This window comes from Vulpes lagopus, chromosome 4 (assembly GCF_018345385.1).
Source record: "Vulpes lagopus strain Blue_001 chromosome 4, ASM1834538v1, whole genome shotgun sequence".
Taxonomy (NCBI): Eukaryota; Metazoa; Chordata; class Mammalia; order Carnivora; family Canidae; genus Vulpes; species Vulpes lagopus.
In genome coordinates this window covers 98,356,531-98,374,457 of record NC_054827.1, presented here as the reverse complement: position 1 = coordinate 98,374,457, position 17,927 = coordinate 98,356,531, and the positions used below count along the sequence as shown (strand labels likewise).

Sequence of the window (17,927 nt, the reverse complement as noted above, 5' to 3'; positions counted from 1 at the left end):
TACTATCTCCTGATCTAGTCTACCCTGACTGATACATATTTTATAAGGATTTAAATCAAAATTATGAAATAACTATACTGGTTAAATAGAGCAGCCCTACAGAATGAAAACTCTGAGTTAAAATCATATTTACCACAATAGGAAGTCCAGAAATAACAGCACATACATAACCTTTACAAATATGGCAATAAATCCCAGAAGAAACACCTAAAAGCTGGTAGTGGTGGTCTATGGGGAGCAGGAGAGGGCAAGAGTTACACAAGGTCAGTAAGGTGGTAGCCAAGAGTCTGCCATTTTTCTCATAAAACTTATAGAACTTTTGACTTCTTAAAAATATGTCTTTTTTTGAGGTTTTATTTATTTATTCATGAAAGACACAGACAGAGGCAGAGACACAAGCAGAGGGAGAAGCAGGCTCCATGCAGGGAGCCTAACGAGGGACTCGATCCTGGGACCCCAGGACCACGACCTGAGCCCAAGGTAGACGCTCAACCACTGAGCCACCCAGGTGCCCCAAAATATGTATATAACTTATATTGATAAAATAAAAATAGTACTTGAAAAAGTGAACCCCTCTCTCTCTCTCTCTCTCTCTGTGTGTGTGTGACTATCATAAATAAATAAAAATTAAAAAAAAAAAGTGGGATCCCTGGGTGGCACAGTGGTTTGGTGCCTGCCTTTGGCCCAGGGCGCGATTCGGGATCGAATCTCACGTCGGGCTCCCGGTGCATGGAGCCTGCTTCTCCCTCTGCCTGTGTCTCTGCCTCTCTCTCTCTCTCTGTGTGTGACTATCATAAATAAATAAAAATTAAAAAAAAAAAAAAAGAAAAAAGAAAAAGTGAACCAAAGGCTGTGAAGGGGGCTGAGGGCAGTGGTATATGTCATGTCACAGCCAGAAAGGACCTGGCTAAGAATGCTATGTAAGCACACCTGTGCAGAGGGCTGGGTCCTAGCTGCCTCAGTTTCTCCAGCACCCAGGACAGAACCTGGCACGTGATGGAGGTGTGGCTGAGGCTCTGGAGCAACACCAGTGGTTTTAAACCACAGCTTTGCCACTTCCCAGCTCTGTGCGTGTAAGAACTTCATTCAGGGAGTCGATCTGTGCCACTCCCCCAGCACGGTGCCACATCCAGGTATGTGCAGAATAAATGGTTCTCTTTGGGCTTTTAAGTTTTCAACAAGTACTTGAAGAAGCTGCAGCACTGCAGGGTTGACAGGAGGAGGGAGACAGAATGGGGTGGGTCACGATGTTTCCTGAAAGACAGTATAAAGTGGGGTTGGCATCGAGCAGCTCAGTGGGAACAGGGTCTGGATGAGTGACCATCAGGTGGAGAAGTTAGTCAGAGCAACGCTTCTGGGGGAGGGCAGTGCGGGAGCCAACGGGGGTTTTGGAGGATGCTGTATAAGAACAGGGAGCTGGAAGGCCTGGCAGGCTGGCTACTGAGGGACTGGACGTGGGCAGGGAGCTCAGCCATGGCCTGCCGTGTGCTGCACTCAGGTATCCACTAGGGAAAGGGCTTGTGTGGGATGATTACAAGGCTGTTGACGATGCCCCCACTCCTTGGCAAGAGTGCTGGGCTGCTCCACTGACCAGACCCCACAGGCAGCTGGGAGACAGGTCCTGCCCTGGAAGGGGACTTACTACGGGTTGAATTATAGCCTAAGATAAGGTCATCGGCAGCGGCCCTCATCCAATAGGACCAGTGTCCTTGTCAAAAAGGGAAATTTGGATTCAGAGACAAAGACACAGGATCAGGGCCTGGAACAGAGCCCCTCACGGTCACCAGGAGGAGCCCATCCTGCCGCCACCTTGACTTTGGACTCCGGCCTCCAGACTGTGAGAGAATAAGCCTCTGGTGTGTACATCCCGCCCACCCCCTCCGCAACCCTGGCTGTGGTACTTTGCCACAGCAGCCCTGGTGACTCTCCCTAGTGGGTGACATGGCAGAGGTGACACACCCTCAGACGCAGATTCACATGATACCTCAGTCACAGCCCATCCACTAGAGGGAAGGATGGGAAGGAGGACTTTCCTCAGTGGTCCCCAAGCCTTGGGCTGCGCTGCCCTACCTGCTGACCCAGGGAGGGTCCGGCCCATAAGAGCAGCATCTCAGGCCAGCCAGCTGGGTCAGAACAAAGGCCTGGAGTGCAGAACAATTTAGTAATTATTATTGATAGGTCTGAAGGGGAGATCCTGCCCACATCCTGCCAGCGCTGACCGCTGGACCCCCAGAGAGAGCCACTCACCTGGATGCCCCCCACCCACCCGCACCCTGACAGGAAGGGGAGCTACCTGGGGAGACAATACAGAGCCACTGAAAACACCAGGGCAGCAGAAGGGCACCTGGCGGGCCTGACAGGGAAGTGGACAGGAACCCAGCAAACAGTCTGTGTGGCCACCTGTCCCCTAGTGGTGTCCTGCCCTCCTTCCCATCTTTCTCCACAAAATGAAGGTAAATTTGAAAAAAAAAAGTAAAAGGAAAACAATGAAAACCATTTAGTGTGCTGCACTGGAGCTTTAGTGAGAGAGACATGTTGTCTCAGCTCCCACACGGCACATGAGCTGAGGTGCCCACACAAATAGTGACAACCACAGGTCCTACTCACTCGGAGTCGCCAGGCCCCACGGGACTCTTGGCCATCCGCAGGATTGTCGTGGCCTCAGAGGTGGGTGCACCCACACGGACTCCAGCAATGCTTGAGGCTCCCAGAGACTGAAACAAGAGAGACACAAACAGGGCGTCAAGGGGCTGCAGGCAGGCCTCTCATTTAGGAACACATGGGTATTCTAGATCAGTGACAGAACAATCATTAAAAAGAAAAAAAAAAACAAAAAAAGAGGCTAACAGCTCTCTGCACCAAAACGTTAAAAGCGGCTCACACTGTGGGATCAGAACTCTGGGGGTCTGCAGAGCAGCCCAACATTCTCAGAATCAAAGAGTTGCAAGTAGATCATGAGTCTCTCCAAGTTTTCGAGTGATCCCTCCTATTCATTCCCCAAGGTCAGCAAGCACAGAGACTAGCAATTCAAGGCCACCAGCCGCCAGGCCCCAGCTGAAGAGAGCCGGGAATGTAATTTTCTCTGATCCTTTTGGAAGGAAGATACGGGAAAGCCGGTGGCATTCACATTTGCAGGTTTCACTTACTCTCATCCGAAAAGAAGGACGTTTTTTAAGGTTCTGTTCCCAATTTGTTTTCGAAAACGCAAAATGCAACACAAGATACAGAGCTTGGTGTCATCTGCGTCATTCATCTTAATGTCATGTGTGACATACGTTGAGGGCAATTCTACAAAATAGACTAAACTGAGCCTTTTCAAAGAAAGGGCAACCATACGCACATGTGGGTGCACAGTGCAAGCCATCCCCTGTGCAAGTGATGTCATTTCCTCCCTGACACATGGGGACCTAGGGTTCAACCGGCGGCCTGCACAGCAGTGTCACCCGGGATCTTTGTGCGGAGCTGGACTACAGAGAGACATCTTGGCTTACACCCTAACTCTGCCCCTTACAGCCTGGGAGGACTAAGGAACCTACCCATGCTTCAGTTTCCCTACTTCAGAGGAGGATGGGAGCACTGAGATAGTGGGTGTCAGGCCCCATCCCCACCTTGGTCAAATGGAGGCACTGACCACCCCCCCCACCACACCATGACTTAGAAGGTTCCTCGAGTTTAATGTCAATGGCTCCTGCCCTGCTCCCCGTCCACAAAACAGGCCACCCAGCTGAAGGCCTCCTAAATCCAAACATGGGCCCTATGCCCCCTACCATGGGCCCACTCTGATACTGATGGACAAGTGCATCACTATCTGTGCAGATAACATGAAGGCCAAACCACACCTGTGCCTACCCCCACTTACAGCCAAGGATGCCAATGGGGGGCACAGACGCATGATATTACATGACACGGTCACCAACTCTGGACCACGGTATGCAAAGCAGCAGAGCACCCAGGCCTGAGCTCTACCCATTGCTTCAGTCTCCCCGCCATCACACCCCAAGCCCCTCATGCCTCACCCCTTTCATGCCAGTGTTCGAATCATTCCCTTTTTTGTTCCTCCAGAAACATACTGACGAACTCCTATTCATCCTTCAAAACCCAACCGGAAAACACATCCCTGAGCTTCAGTGTCTTCTCAGCCTGTCCTGTTTCTGCCATTTTAATTACCAACCGTATCCCCTGCTCCCTCTGGGAGCCCACCTGGCCTCTGGAAGGCAGCATCCCACAGACTACAGATGCCACCACAGCCAGTAAACCAAGAACGCGGGCTTCAAACAGAGCCTTAAAGAAAGAGGGTAAACACAGACTGGGAGAGAACTCTGAATGGGAGCACTGAGTTGGGGTCATAGACGCCAGCCACAGCAGAAGGGAAGTAATGAAATGTACTACTAAAACTATGCTGAGCCCCGAATGCCAGGCTCCAAGGCAACTGTGACCTCACAGGCAAACAGGGCCACCATAAGTTTCTGACTGTGGACAGGGGTTACCATATGGGTTTGGTGCAGGACAGCCCAGGAGGGGCAGGGCTCATCCAGAAGCCCCCAGAAGGAATGTAGAGGTCGTCAAAGGGGTCCAACTTGCTAAGCCCCTTGGAGAGAAGAAAGAGGCACCGGCACTCACTGAGCCCCCCAAAGGGTACATTGATGAAGCTATTCAGAAGAGGATGCATAGCAAAGCTCCTCCCTAACTCCTCCCCACTCCCCATGACCCCTGGCTCTGCATTCTGTATGGAAAGCCTCCTGCCAGTCCCCAAAGCTGCATAATCACTCTGCAACACTGCTTTGAACCAATCTGCCCATTAACTGCTACGGGCCACAGGCTGCCACATACAGTGCATCCTTGGGGCTAAAAACACAGCCAGTTTCTCGGCAACACACCTCCCCCAGGGGCCTTCCACAGGGGCAGAGGTGCGGCTGCCAGGGAACCAGGCACCCTCCATTCAAAAGTCAACCTACCATGTGTCAGGCTCGGATCCTCAGCTCTCTATCTGCTGCCATGGCCCTCTCTGGCAGGAAGCAGGTGACACTGTCCCTCCCCACACCCTTTCCCTGCCCTCAGCCACTCACAAGGCTCACCCAGAAAAGGTTCACAAGGAAATGGTAAACACTCTAGCAGTCCATAAATCCCCACAGTCATGAACTGACCAGGAATAACACATAGCTCCCAGCAACTGCCCACCACCACTCATTGCCAACCCCAGAAAGAATGTGGGGAGGTATGGGGGTGGGCACTGGCATGCTAGGCCAATGCTGGTATGGCCTGGTCCCGATAACTAGCCACCTTGTCCACCTCACAACAAATGGTGAGTGGCAGGAAGACATGACCTAGGGCTGGGCTGGCACAGGGACACTGCCAGAGGACAGCCTGGCCTGTTGAGGGGGCATGGTGACATGGTGCTGGCAATGTCACACCCACCTCCACCAGGTCCGCATGGACACTGGGCCCCTGCACAGCAGAAATATGGCCACGTTCTAGAAGGCAGAGCTCACAGGGTCAGGCCTGTCCCCAGGGTCAGAGGCAGCCCCAACTTTTGTAACCTGCTGGCATCTCTTCTTGCCTGAGGCCCTCTGTGTGCTGTGACTGCACTGTCTGGCCCTGCGCTGCCCCCTGCTCACACTCCCACAGGCCAGCAGACATACAGCCCTATCTTCTCCAGTCAGGGGAAGATCCCACCACGTCCGCTCCCCCAGGCTCAACCCAAGTGAGCTCCAAGTGTGATAGAGGCCTTTCTCTACCTGGTCCCTAAAGTATCTTAGACAAAAAACATCCAGATGGCTACAGGTACATGAAATGCTCAACAGCCCTCATCATCAGGGAAACATAGCTCAGAACCACAATGAGGTATCACCTCACACCTGTCAAAAGGGCTAGAATCCAAAATATAAGAAATAACAAGTGTTGGCGAGGATGTGGAAGAAAGAGAACCCTTGTGTACTGCTGGTGGGAAGTACAGTGGTGCAGCCACTGTGGAAAACAGTGAGGGAGTTCTTCAAAAAATTAAAAATAGAACTACCATTCAATCCGGCAATTCCACTTCTGGGTATTTATCTGACAAAAATGGAAACACGAACTCCAAAAGATATCTGCACTCCCCTGTCATTGTAGCATTATTTACAATAGCCAAGATATGGAGACCACCCAAGTGCCCACTGACAGATGAATGGATAAAGAAAATTTGGTAAAAAAAAAAAAAAAAAACCACATATTTATACACAGTAGAATATTATTCAGCTATAAAAAAAAAAGAAATCCTGCCATTTATAACAACATGGGTAGACTCTAATGGCATGTTAGGTGAAATAAATCAAACAGAGAAAGACAAAAACCATATGATCTTACTTATGCATGGAATCTAAGAAAAACAAAAAGAAGCAAACAAAAACCCTGAGCTCACAGATACAGAGAACAGATTGGAAGAGAACAGAATGCCAGAGGTGGGGGGTGCAGGAGTGGGTGAAATGCATGAAGTAGATCAAAAGGTACAAATCCCCTTTTATAAAATAAGTCCTGGGGATAGAATAAACAGGATGGTGACCACAGTTAATAACACTGTATTGCATATTTGAAAGTTGCTAAAAGAGTAGATCTTAAAAGCTCTCATCATAAGAAAAATGTTCTGGGGCACCTGGGTGGCTCAGCAGTAGAGAATCTGCCTTCAGCCCAGGGCATGATCCTGGAAACCCAGGATCAAGTCCTGTATCAGGCTCCCTGCATGAAGCCTGCTTCTCCCTCTGCCCCTGCCTCTTGTGTCTCTGCCTCTCTCTGTATGTCTCTCATGAATAAGTAAATAAAATCTTTCAAAAAAAAAAAGAATTTTCTAATTACATGGGGTGATGGCTGGTAATTTCACTTAATGTGGTGATCATTTTGCAACAGACACAAATGTCAAATCATTGTTCTGTACACCCAAAACTAATATAATATGTTAATTGTACCTCAGCTTAAAAAAGGAAAAGAATCTGAGAAGGCAAAAAGGTAAAACCTAGGTTTGAGAAGACAGAAATGAGAACGTACAGACCAGTGGCTGCCCCCAAACAGGTAGGCCAGAAGGTCCTGCCTTGAGGCTTCACCCCACAGACACAGTCCAGCCTCTGGGGCAGCCATATCCTCTCAGCATTCAAGAAAATGGCACATGGCCCTGGTAGGTCTCCTGGAACAGCAAAGTCAGTGTCCAAAAAACCCTTCATATTTCCTCTACCTCTAAGGGCCAGAGAATCAGGAACTGCTCTAAGTGTCTGCCTAGGAAGCCAAGCATTGATCTCCTGATCCATGGAACATGGGGAACTTGCTCTAATCATCCCCCAAAGCATTCCCATCTCAATGGATGGCTACTTCCTTCAGGATGCTCAGGCCAAAGCCTCAGAGCCATCCTGGGCCCTTCTCCTTCCCCCATCCTCATACTCATCAGAAAATCATGCTGGCTCCACCTGTGAAGTTAACACAGACTTTAGCACTGGTCTCCCATGACCACTGATGCCTGGGCTGAGATTCCATCCCCTGTATGACCACAGTGGCTCCTAACAGCTCATTACCTCTATGTTGGCCCCTTCCAATCTAGTCTTGGTGCACCAGCCCAAATGATCCTTCCCAATGGTATCCTCACCACAGTCTCTGAGGCCCTACACAATCTGGCATGCATCTCTCCCACCACCACTCAGAACCCCTCCCTCTATACCTTTCCCCTCCCTCCCTCAGCACCAGCCCCCTGGCCACCTTGCTCTTCCTCAAACATACCAGACAGATGTCACCCCAGGCCCTTTGCACAGGCCATTCCCCTAGCCGTCCACATAGCACCCTCCTTCCCCTCCTCCATGCTGCTGCTCATACATCATCCTCCCTGACCACTCTACTTAAACTTAAAAGCATAAAAAAAAAAAAAAAAAAAAAAAAAAAGCATAATACCACCCACTTGGCCCTTCTTGGCCTCCTCCCCTGCTTTATGCTTCTCCATAGCAATTACCACCACATAATGTGTGAAATATTTCTTTTATTTACCTTGGTTATCTCCTGCGTTCCCTCACAGGAAAGCAAGGTCTATAAGAACAGAGATTATCAATCAATATTCAACAAAAATGTGTGGAATGAATGAATGAGTCATCCTCCACCTGGAAGGAAAGCAGGACATGTGCATAACAGAGCCAGCACCAGCAGCCCAGGAAGCTGAGGGTGACACAGCGCTGCTCTCCACCTCACACAACAATGATGATGAGACTCCAGCATTTCCAAGCTGCCCAGAAGGAAGAAGAGGAAGCCTTTCTCGAGTCTAAATTTGTGTCTCCTCCGATTAAGCCCCCAAAGAGTGCTACTGAGAGCCCAGAGCTGGAAGCACCAGGTCCAGCCTCTCCTCCTGTGGGTGAGAAGCCAAGCTCAGAGGGCCACACAGACCCTCCACACCACATCCCAGGCCTTGCCATAGTCTGCAGCCTTGACCACACCCCCAATAGCAGCGGGTACTGGGTGTGGACCCAAGGCTGGCCACAAGCATCCCCAGAGGCAATTGTGCAGTGGTCAGGAGCCCATCTGGAGCCAGACTGCCTGGGCTTGCTTCCTGAGAACCCCAGCAAACTACTTAAGTCCCCTGGCTTCTCCCGTCCTGCCCAGAACACAGAGGGGGGTGGGGCTCAGAAATCTCCACAGGCCTCTGGGAGGAGGAGGAACACCAATATGTACCCAGCTGCCTAGAGCGGGGCCAGCCAGGGATGAGTAAGCACTGTGACACCTCTAAAGCAACACTTACAGCTCCCTGATGGAACCCAAGATAAACCCAGTCAAAGACAGGCCCCTCTTTTTCCTGCTTTTCCCAGGAATGGCAAGGTGCATTGAGAAATGAGCACCAGCCTGTGCCCTCACGGTCCAATCCTCTGCAGAGCCGGGCCTCTCAGGGCACAGATGAGGAAACAAGTCTTGAGGGAAGGAGCCCACCCCGGCTGACGGCTGATGGGTAGAGGGGCACTCCCTAGCTTTGGGTGACCATGGTTAGCCCTGGCTTGAGGCAAAGTCTAGGATGGTCACTTCTGAAAGACCAGATGTAGAGGCGTGGCATGTGGCTGTGCTCTCAGGTGGAGTCTGTGACCAGACAAAGGCAAAAGGGGACCCACCTCCTTCACAAAAACTCAAACCCACAGGCATACCCACCTCGATGGCCCCACCCCTTTCACATGGTCCTGGGAATCGAGGTGTGTTCCAAGAACCTCTGTCCCTGGGAAGGTGCTCTGGTCTGGTGTGTGTGACAGAGGCCACATTAAGTGCTTCTGCAGGCTCTGGAGGCAGCAGAGCCACCTGGTCAAGTGTCTGGATTAAAAATATCAGGATCAACTGTGAAAGGCAGCAAAATGGTGACCACAAGGCTCCATGTGCCTCAGAGAGTGGTCCTGGGGCGGGGGGAGCAGAGGGGAAGCAACACCCAGGCCCCATCAGAGTGAGCAGAGGAGCACACAATGGTTTAGGGCAGAGAGATCTGCACAAATCCAACCCAGTGGCCCAGGGTAGACCTTGTCCTATAAACTAGAGCCTGGAAGGCCCTCCCTCCAGGAATGACTCCAGGCTCCTCCACCCAGCAGGAGGGAAGGCTGACCCTGGGGAGTTAGCACAACAGCCTGAGGGAATTCTATTGTTATCCTGCCCTCCCAGCCCAGCAGACAAACTCAGGAAGGGCAGGTTATTTGCTCAGGGAGGGAGAGCAGAGTCCCAGCAGAAGCCAAGGCCCAAGCCCTGGGGGGAGCAAATTCGGAAACCCTCCCTATTCTCCTGCCCACTGTCTTGCTCTCTGAACACTGGACATGTGTAGCATTCAATGCAGGATGTGATGATGGGACCACATTTAAGCACTTTAAGGTATATTTTTGTACTTTGCCAACTTCTAAGAGTGTTACCATTTTGCTTTATGCCAAAAGGACATTGCTCTTCAGCTACCACAAAAATTTCCTCCATATGATCGAGCAGGGGGTATGATGATGGAAACGCCACTAATTATGTAAAAATGCTCCAAATGGACTAAAATTTTTGCATGCTATGTGAAGTATTCTTAATTTGATGGATACAAATTTAGGGGAAATTCGGGAGGAATCTGGCATCTGACAAGGTCCTCAGACAAGAGAATACAAGAAATAGGTACAAAACCCCCAATATGCTCCCTTGTCTTCTGGCACGGTCAACGTGCCCACACAGGAAGCAGAGGCCCCTAAACCCCATCCCAGGCCTATAATAATCTCAGTAGCTTACAGCTATGGCTGGGTGGCTATCCTTCAATGTGCCAGACACCTAGTACAGGACCACGGACTGGGATCCATCTAAGCTGACTGCTCCCTAGAATGTAACTCGTTCTGAGCTCAATGGAAGTCCACACTCACTGCCCACTTTTCAGTACCTCCAATGCATGTCTGACGGGCACCTCAAGCTCAGCGTGTCCAAGCAGTGCCAAGTTCTCTCTGCAAAAGATCCAGCTCCAGAAGGAGGGGCAAGATGGTGGAAGAGTAGGGTCCCCAAGTCACCTGCCCCACCAAATTACCTAGATAACCTTCAAATCATCCTGAAAATCTACAAATTCGGCCTGAGATTTAAAGAGAGAACAGCTGGAATGCAACAGTGAGAAGAGCTCAGGCTTCTGTCAAGGTAGGAAGTCGGGGGAAAAGAAATAAAGAAACAAAAGGCATCCAAGGGGGAGGGGCTCTGCGAGGAGCTGGGCTGAGGCTGGGGCGAGTGTCCCCAGGACAGGAGAGCCCCGTCCCGGAGAAGCAGGAGCTGCACCAACCGTCCCAGGTGGAAAGGGGCTCGCAGGGAGTTAGAGCAGGACCCAGGAGGGCGGGGATGCCCTCAGGCTCCCAGGGGCAAAAAAAGACTCCTGCACCCCAGGGAGAGTGCACCAAGCTCCCTAAGGGCTGCAGCGCGCACGGCGGGACGGGGAGCAGCTGGGGGTGGGGGTGGGGGCTCGGGCAGCGCTCTGCGGAGGGGGCTGCGCGGCCGGGAGCGCGAATCCAACAGCGCAGGCCCAAGAGCACTGGGCGCCGGGACACAGCCCAGGATCCCGCCTCCCCCTGGGACAGGCAGAGGCCGGGAGGGCCCAGAAATAGCAAGGACGCTCCTGCCCCGAGCTGAGATCAGCGTCCCGCCCCGGAGCCTCCAGGCCCTGCAGACAAAGAGCTCTGTAGTTACTGCGGGAGCTGACTCCAGGGCTCCAGAGCTGCTCGCTGCCACTGTGGTTGTTCCTCCTGGGGCATCACGGGGTAAACAACCCCCACTGAGCCCTGCACCAGGCAGGGGGCAGAGCAGCTCCCCCAAGTGCTAACACCTGAAAATCAGCACAACAGGCCCCTCCCCCAGAAGACCAGCTAGACGGACAAGTTCCAGGGGAAGTCAAGGGACTTAAAGTACACAGAATCAGAAGAAGTCCTCTCTCCCACAGAGTTACAAAATTTGGATTACAATTCAATGTCATAAAGCCAATTCAGAAGCACTATTATACAGCTACTGGTGGCTCTAGCATAAAGGGCTCAAGAGACTTCATGACTGCAGAATTTAGATCTAATCAGGCAGAAATTAAATATCAATTGAATGAGATGCAATCCAAACTAGAAGTCCTAACAACGAGGGTTAATGAGGTGGAAGAACGAGTGAGTGACATAGAAGACAAGTTGATGGCATAGAGGGAAACTGAGGAAAAAAGAGACAAACAATTAAAAGACCATGAAGATAGATTAAGGGAAATAAACGACAGCCTGAGGAAGAAAAACCTACGTTTAATTGGGGTTCCCGAGGGCGCCGAAAGGGACAGAGGGCCAGAATATGTATTTGAACAATTCATAGCTGAAAATTTTCCTAATCTGGCAAGGGAAACAAGCATTCAGATCCAGGAGAGAGAGATCCCCCCCTAAAATCAATAAAAACCTTTCAACACCTCGACATTTAATAGTTAAGCTTGCAAATTCCAAAGATAAAGAGAATATCCTTAAAGCAGCAAGAGACAAGAAATCCCTGACTTTTATGGGGAGGAGTCTTAGGGTAACAGCAGACCTCTCCACAGAGACCTGGCAGGCCAGAAAGGGCTGGCAGGATATATTCAGGGTCCTAAATGAGAAGAACATGCAACCAAGAATACTTTATCCAGCAAGGCTCCCATTCAGAATGGAAGGAGAGATAAAGAGCTTTCAAGAGGGATCCCTGGGTGGCGCAGCGGTTTAGCACCTGCCTTTGGCTCAGGGCGTGATCCTGGAGATCCGGGATCGAGTCCCATGTTGGGCTCCCGGTGCATGGAGCCTGCTTCTCCCTCTGCCTATGTCTCTGCCTCTCTCTCTCTCTCTCTCTCTGTGTGACTATCATAAATAAATTAAAAAAAAAAAAAGAGCTTCCAAGACAGGCAGGAACTGAAAGAATATGTGACCTCCAAACCAGCTCTGCAAAAAATTTTAAGGGGGACTCTTAAAATTCCCCTTTAAGAAGAAGTCCAGTGGAACAATCCACAAAAACAAGGACTGAATAGATATCATGATGACACTAAACTCATATCTTTCAACAGTAACTCTGAACGTGGATGGGCTTAATGACCCCATCAAAAGGCGCAGGGTGTCAGACTGGATAAAAAAGCAGGACCCATCTATTTGCTGTCTACAAGAGACTCATTTTAGACAGAAGGACACCTACAGCCTGAAAATAAAAGGTTGGAGAACCATTTACCATTCAAATGGTCCTCAAAAGAAAGCAGGGGTAGCCATCCTTATATCAGATAAACTAAAATTTACCCCGAAGACTGCAGTGAGTGAGGAAGAGGGACACTATATCATACTCAAAGGATCTATCCAACAAGAGGACTTAACAATCCTCAATATATATGCCCCGAATGTGGGAGCTGCCAAATATATCAATCAATTAATAACCAAAGTTAAGACACACTTAGAGAATAATACACTTATATTTGGTGACTTCAATCTAGCGCTTTCTACACTCGATAGGTCTTCCAATCACAACATCTCCAAAGAAACAAGAGCTTTAAATGATACACTGGACCAGATGGATTTCACAGATATCTACAGAACTTCACATCCAAACTCAACTGAATACACATTCTTCTCAAGTGCACATGGAACTTTCTCCAGAATAGACCACATACTGGGTCACAAATCAGGTCTGAACCAATTCCAAAAGATTGGGATCATCCCCTGCATATTCTCAGACCATAATGCCTTGAAATTAGAGCTAAATCACAACAAGAAGTTTGGAAGGACCTCAAACACGTGGAGGTTAAGGACCATCCTACTAAAAGATGAAAGGGTCAACCAGGAAATTAAGGAAGAATTAAAAAGATTCATGGAAACTAATGAGAATGAAGATACAACCATTCAAAATCTTTGGGATGCAGCAAAAGTAGTCCTGAGGGGGAAATACATCGCAATACAAGCATCCATTCAAAAACTGGAAAGAACTCAAATACAAAAGCTAACCTTACACCTAAAGGAGCTAGAGAAAAAACAGCAAATAGATCCTCCACCCAGCAGAAGAAGTTAATAAAGATTCGAGCAGAACTCAACGAAATTGAGACCAGAAGAACTGTGGAACAGATCAACAGAACCAGGAGTTGGTTCTTTGAAAGAATTAATAAGATAGATAAACCATTAGCCAGCCTTATTAAAAAGAAGAGAGAGAAGACTCAAATTAATAAAATCATGAATTAGAAAGGAGAGATCACTACCAACACTAAGGAAATACAAACTATTTTAAAAACATTATGAACAGCTATACGCCAATAAATTAGGCAATCTAGAAGAAATGGACGTATTTCTGGAAAGCCACAAACTACCAAGACTGGAACAGGAAGAAATAGAAAACCTGAACAGGCCAATAACCAGGGAGGAAATTGAAGACTTTATGGTCTTTACTTTACTTTACTTTACTTTACTTTAAAATTGAGACTTTATGGTCTCTCTCTCTGTGACTATCATCAAAAACCTCCCAAGACACAAAAGTCCAGGGCCGGATGGCTTCCCAGGGCAATTCTATCAAACGTTTAAAGAAGAAACCATACCTATTCTACTAAAACTGTTTGGAAAGATAGAAAGAGATGGAGGACTTCCAAATTCTTTCTATGAGGCCAACATCACCTTAATTCCAAAACCAGACAAAGACCCCACCAAAAAAGGAGAATTACAGACCAATATCCCTGATGAACATGGATGCAAAAATTCTCAACAAGATAGTTGCCAATAGGATCCAACAATACATTAAGAAAATTATTTACCATGACCAAGTAGGATTTATTCCCGGGACACAAGGCTGGTTCAACACTCGTAAAACAATCAATGTGATTCATCATATCAGCAAGAGAAAAACCAAGAACCATATGATCCTCTCATTAGATGCAGAGAAAGCATTTGACAAAATACAGCATCCATTCCTGATCAAAACTCTTCAGAGTGTAGGGACAGAGGGAACATTCCTGAACATCTTAAAAGCCATCTACGAAAAGCCCACAGCAAATATCATTCTCAATGGGGAAGCACTGGGAGCCTTTCCCCTAAGATCAGGAACAAGACAGGGATGTCCACTCTCACCACTGCTGTTCAACATAGTACTGGAAGTCGTAGCCTCAGCAATCAGACAACAAAAAGACATTAACGGCATTCAAAGTGGCAAAGAAGAAGTCAAACTTTGCCTCTTCGCCGATGACATGATACTCTACATAGAAAACCCAAAAGACTCCACCCCAAGGTTGCTAGAACTCATACAGCAATTTGACAGCGTGGCATGATACAAAATCCATGCCCAGAAGTCAGTGGCATTTCTATACACTAACAATGAGACTGAAGAAAGAGAAATTAAGGAGTCAATCCCATTTACAATTGCACCCAAAAGCATAAGATACCTAGGAATAAACCTAACCAAATAGGTAAAGGATCTATACCCTAAAAACTATAGAACACTTCTGAAAGAAATTGAGGAAGACACAAAGAGATGGAAAAATATTCCATGCTCATGGATTGGCAGAATTAATATTGTAAAAATGTCCATGTTACCCAGGGCAATTTACACGTTTAATGCAATCCCTATCAAAATACCATGGACTGTCTTCAGAGAGTTAGAACAAATTATTTTAAGATTTGTGTGGAATCAGAAAAGACCCCGAATAGCCAGGGGAATTTTAAAAAAGAAAACCATATCTGGGGGCATCACAATGCCAGATTTCAGGTTGTACTACAAAGCTGTGGTCATCAAGACAGTGTGGTACTGACACAGAAACAGACACATAGATCAATGGAACAGAATAGAGAACCCAGAAGTGGACCCTGAACTTTATGGTCAACTAATATTCGATAAAGGAGGAAAGACTATCCATTGGAAGAAAGACAGTCTCTTCAGTCAATGGTGTTGGGAAAATTGGACATCCACATGCAGAAGAATGAAACTAGACCACTCTCTTGCACCATACACAAAAATAAACTCAAAATGGATGAAAGATCTAAATGTGAGACAAGATTCCACCAAAATCCTAGAGGAGGACACAGGCAACACCCGTTTTGAACTCGGCCACAGTAACTTCTTGCAAGATACATCCACGAAGGCAAAAGAAACAAAAGCAAAAATGAACTATTGGGACTTCATCAAGATAAGAAACTTTTGCACAGCAAAGGACACAGTCAACAAAACTAAAAGACAACCTACAGAATGTGAGAAGATATTTGCAAATGACACATCAGATAAAGGGCTAGTTTCCAAGATCTATAAAGAACTTATTAAACTCAGTGAAAGGGAATATAAAGGAAGGGAGAAGAAATGTTGGGAAATATCAGGAAGGGAGACAGAACATAAAGACTCCTAACTCGGGGAAACGAACTAGGGGTGGTGGAAGGGGGGAGGAGGGCGGGTGTTGGAGGGGAATGGGTGACGGGCACTGAGGTGGACACTTGACGGGATGAGCACTGGGTGTTTTTCTGTATGTTGGTAAATTGAACACCAATAAAAATTAATTTAAAAAAAAAAGAACTTATTAAACTCAACACCAAAGAAACAACCAATCCAATCATGAAATGGGCAAAAGACATGAACAGAAATCTCATAGAGGAAGACATAGACATGGCCAACAAGCACATGAGAAAATGCTCTGCATCACTGGCCATCAGGGAAATACAAATCAAAACCACAATGAGATACCACCTCACACCAGTGAGAATGGGGAAAATTAATAAGGCAGGAAACCACAAATGTTGTAGAGGATGTGGAGAAAGGGGAACCCTCTTACACTGTTGGTGCGAATGTGAACTGGTGCACCTACTCTGAAAACTGTGTGGAGGTTCCTCAAAGAGTTAAAAATAGACCTGCCCTACGACCCAGCAATTACACTGTTGGGTCCTCAATGCGATGCAGAAGAGCTAGGCACTCAGAGTCTCAGTTAGCTTGGGAACCACCATGGACTGGGTGGCACTTCCACAGAAATTTATTTCTCACTGTTTTGGAGGTGAGAAGTCCAAGATCACATTGCCAGTGCTTTCAGGTCCTAGTGAGACCTCCCCCCCCCCCACCTTCTAGGTTGCAGACTGCCAATTTTGTACTATATCAAGTGGTGGACACCCTCACAGAGCTGTCTGGCCTCATCTTATAAGGGCAATAATCCCATCACAAGGACCCCACCCCCATGACCTAAATCACCCCCAAAGGCCCCAGTCCTAACACTGAAATTGGGCATTAAGTTCAACTATGAATTTGGAGAGACACAAAAATTTAATACAGGATGTGGGCCTAGGCCCGTATAATGGTTATACCTCAATAAAATGTTTGCTTAAAGAAATAAAAGTGGCTGGGGTAAGAAGGGGAAGATGGGAAATGGGAGATGCCCACTGAGGGGTATGAGTAATGGAAATGTTCTGGGATTACATGGTGGTGACAGTTGCATAACATGGTGAGCATGTTAAAAAACCCCTATATTGTACACTTTAAAGGGGTGAATTTTACAGCATGGGAATATCTCAGTGAAGCTGTTACATAATTTTTTAAGTTATGTCCTCCTCTCCTCAACCTCTTCCTCCAACAGCTCACTGCCATTCAGAGTAAAAGTTCTTTCAGTGGCAGGAAAAGCCTCCACTCTCCACCTCCCAGTGCTCTGGCCTCCCTCCTGGCCTTCAGGCCCTCTAGCCTCTCTCCTGGTCATGTGCTCTGCCCCTGCCTCACAGGCTCTTTGCTGTTCCTTGGACAAGCCCAGGCCCAAGCTCCATGGTGTCCCACTCCCCCCAAGGCCCCATCCACCATCCTGCCCTGTGCCCATCATGATCCACCACACCTACTAGGGTGGAAGCCCTAGAATTCCCACCTGCTGTGGTCCATAAAATAGTTCCCTACCTACAACACCACCCAGTGGCAACCCCTTGAATGTTGGTTCCATGACAGGACTGTCCCCAGGACACACACACAGACCGATGCTCAGGGAAACCCATGGCCAGGTGGGCAGAGGGATCCCATCAACCTGGGTCTGAGGACTTCAGCTTCAGCTCCCCCACCAGCCCCACACCATGTTGGGGACCAGCTCACCCATCAATACCGCTCCTGTGCCAGGCATAAGCCGGGGTGAGTGGTGGGCCCTGGAATCCCCACTCCCATTTGTGAGTCGAGAGGAAACGGCCTTCCCCACCCAGGCCTCCAGCTACACGGGCCTCTAAGACCTAGGGGGCCCAGCCCACTGAGGAGGACAGTCACATCCTGGCCAAGCACACAGAGGAGGGCAAGGGCTCTACCTTCTAGACGGCCACAGTTGGAAGAAGGCCATCAGGATAGCCTCCCTGGTAGAGCTGTGGGAAACAGTCTGTTCCCACTGAGACACCCACATCCAGGCTACTTCCTGTTGCAGCCAAAAATGGTGCTGGTTCTCATCTGGAAGAGACTTCAAGTCCCTGCCCACCTTCCTCGCTATTCACGTCCTCACCATGTGCCAGGGGAGACAGGAAGGCTGC

The 17,927-nt window shown here is 48.5% G+C and overlaps 1 protein-coding gene across 3 annotated transcripts in view; it reads right to left on the bottom strand.

Moving 5' to 3' along the window:
- The window catches only part of APBA2 (amyloid beta precursor protein binding family A member 2), a 247,341-nt gene that overhangs the window by 193,097 nt on the left and 36,317 nt on the right, over positions 1-17,927 (bottom strand). For all 3 annotated transcript variants that reach the window (XM_041753620.1, XM_041753619.1, XM_041753621.1), the window contains exon 2: positions 2,608-2,714. The gene's annotated coding sequence lies outside the window, so the exon portion shown is untranslated. The remainder of the gene's footprint in view (positions 1-2,607; positions 2,715-17,927) is intronic.